The 3,105-nt window shown below is 42.8% G+C and overlaps 1 non-coding gene across 1 annotated transcript; it reads left to right on the plus strand.

Annotated features, from left to right (window-relative positions):
• The first annotated feature begins 680 nt into the window (after positions 1–680).
• LOC113001801 (small nucleolar RNA R71) lies at positions 681–787 on the plus strand. Its single transcript, XR_003267287.1, has one exon. It is a non-coding gene; the product is annotated as a small nucleolar RNA R71 (small nucleolar RNA).
• The last annotated feature ends 2,318 nt before the right edge of the window (positions 788–3,105 follow it).

Here is a 3,105-nt window from a genome sequence, read left to right on the forward strand (position 1 = left end):
GTTCTTCGAGGGAAGGTTGTGGAGGGGCCTCAACTGTTGGCTGTTTCTGGGGTTGTTGCTGTTGTTGGATTGGTGGAGGAATGTATGGTCTGCTTGGGCCAGCAGCATTTTGGAAGGAAGGAGCAGGCTGCTGTTGTTGTTGCTGAGGGCTGGACCATCTGAGGTTAGGGTGATTCCTCCATCCAGGGTTGTATCTATTGCTGGAGAGGTCATAATTGCTCTGCTGTAGTTGATTTTGCTGTTGAGGTTGAGGAGGTCTATTGTAAATATTTGCAGCATAAGGTTCAGGCTGCTCAATTGCTCCAGGTTGCTGCATGGAAGGGCAAAGGTCTGTATGGTGGTCAGCAGAGGAGCACAAACCACAAACCCTTGCGACAGGTACAGATTTCTGATTCAAGGCCAGCTGGATTACCAAGTTAACCAATGCATCCAGTTTGCCTTCAAGCTTCTTAGTTTCAGATGATGCAGATGGGTTTGTAGCTACCTCATGCACTCCTCTAATGACTATGGCATCATTTATGGCGCTAAACTGCTGGGAGTTGGAGGCCATCTTCTCAATTAAATTTCTGGCTTCAGCAGGAGTCATGTCTCCAAGGGCTCCACCACTAGCAGCATCTATCATACTTCTCTCCATATTACTGAGTCCTTCATAAAAATATTGGAGAAGAAGCTGTTCTGAAATCTGATGGTGGGGGCAACTGGCACATAGTTTCTTAAATCTCTCCCAGTACTCATACAGGCTCTCTCCACTGAGTTGTCTAATACCTGAGATATCCTTCCTGATGGCTGTGGTCCTGGAAGCAGGGAAAAATTTCTCTAAGAATACTCTCTTAAGGTCATCCCAGCTCGTGATGGACCTTGGAGCAAGGTAATACAGCTAGTCCTTTGCCACTCCCTCTAATGAATGAGGAAAAGCCTTCAGAAATATGTGATCCTCTTGGACATCTGGGGGTTTCATGGTGGAGCAGACAATGTGAAATTCTTTCAAATGTTTGTGCGGGTCTTCACCTGCAAGGCCATGAAACTTTGGAAGCAAATGAATCAGTCCAGTTTTAAGAACATATGGGACATCCTCATCAGGGTATTGGATGCACAAGCTTTCGTAGGTGAAATCAGGTGCAGCCATTTCCCTTAGAGTCCTCTCACGGGGTGGAGGTTGTGCCATGTTATCAGAATGTGCAAAATCAGAATGCTCAGAATCAGAATACTCAAAATTATAATGCTCAAGATCAGGATGTTCAAAATCACCAATAACAGAATGCACAGCTTCACCAGTAATGGAATGCTCAGAATGATCAAAAGGTATAAAATGATGCCTAACTAATCTATGAAATGTCCTATCTATCTCAGGATCAAAGGGTTGTAAGTCAGATGGATTGCCTCTAGTCATACACTACTGTCGCAACCTACCCTTCGGCGGGAGGGCGACGCGAGACTCGCGGGATGCGTGTTCCACGAAAGGAATACGCGCGGAGTCGCCACCAACATTTATTTGAGGAAAACGTCGGAAAAACCGGAAAAGACGCGATCTACGAACTTTTTAGTGAAAGGTTCGGGAGTTGTATTTACGCACGGGGAAGGTATTAGCACCCCACACACCCGTCCCAAGGGACGGCAGCCTTTAATCGAATGTGCAAACATGACTTTGATTTTTATGTTCCCTTTTATGTTCTTATATCCTTTATACCCTTTTTATATTTTTTCCTTTTTGTGGTCGACAAGGGTGTTTCCCTTTGCTCCTACGTATTCCTCAATTGCGATGAGGAAATCAGACCTACGTAGTTCTTTCGGAACAAAGTGTTTGGTTAAGTTGTTTTTGTCTTTTTTGCAAAATTTGAACAAAAGGTCATTTAAGGTGTTGGACCATTAAACGTTCTTTTGATTTTGAAAGGAGAGAAACGTTAAGGCGTTGGACCATTAACGATCTCTTGGGGTGGTCGACAAAAGCGGGGCTTTTGCTCCTACGTATCCTCAATGAGGAACTCAGACCTACGTAGTTCTTTCTTATCAAGTGATTCTTTTTTTACTTAAGTGGTGATCATTTTAAGGCGTTGGACCTTAAAAATGATCCATTTTACTTAGTGAGAAATTGAAATGACGAACTTCAAAAGCCTATTTTTGTGGACGAGCTTGACTAGGCGAGTTGATTTTAGCCTTAGTTTCACTTTAGTTATTAATCAATTCGATTAAGAATGAGAAATCCCAAAGAGAAAACGTCCGATTGATTTTCCGCTTTATTTTACTAAAAGATGTTTTTTTTTATTATTATATTATTTTTTACCTCTTTTTGATTTCCAACGTGGTTACGGCATGACCGAACGGTCGGAATTTATTTTAACCGAAGTTAATGGATAATACAATTCAAATGTTCGGTGGAAATTTATTTTATTTTTAAGTTAAGCGAGAAATGACTTAAGCAAAATGGCTTAAGCATGTCAACAGGGGGTATAAAAAGTAAACAAAACGAGAATAAAAATGCACGAAACACAATGTGGACCACTACGGGTACATAGAATGAATCGAAAAGCTTGGTTCGAGGTACTTACCCGTTGAAGATCGAAGAACGATGAAGAACGAATGAAGAACGTCGAAGAACGGTTGAAATCTTTGCGAAATTCCTCACGGAAAACGTTACGGAAGCGTTTCGGAAGCGCCTCGGCTTAGATTTTCTTCACGGAAACAATTTTTCCAAGCAAATTCGAAAGAGAGAGAAGTGCCTAAGGGGCTGGACCCCTTTCTTCTTCACTTCCTCCCCTATTTATAGCAAAATAGGGGAGGTGGTTGCCGCCCAGCTCGCCCAGGCGAGCAGGGTTGCTTCCTCCAGAAGCAACCGCCTTCTGGAGGAATCTTCTGGAGGGCCCAAATGGGCCTGGGTGCTATTTGCACCCCCATTTTTACTAAGTACACCCCCCTCTGCTGTTTTTTGGTAATTCTTTTTTCGTAAAGTTACGGAAACTTACGAATTTCGTAACGATACTTGTTTTCTTTCCGTAATGTTACGGAACCTTGCGGATTACATAATCATCCCCTTTTTGACTTACGGAATGTTACGGAACCTCACTTAATTATGCAACGATGCTTCCATTTGATTTCCGATGTGTCACG

Source organism: Glycine max, chromosome 5 (assembly GCF_000004515.6).
Source record: "Glycine max cultivar Williams 82 chromosome 5, Glycine_max_v4.0, whole genome shotgun sequence".
NCBI classification, from domain to species: Eukaryota; Viridiplantae; Streptophyta; class Magnoliopsida; order Fabales; family Fabaceae; genus Glycine; species Glycine max.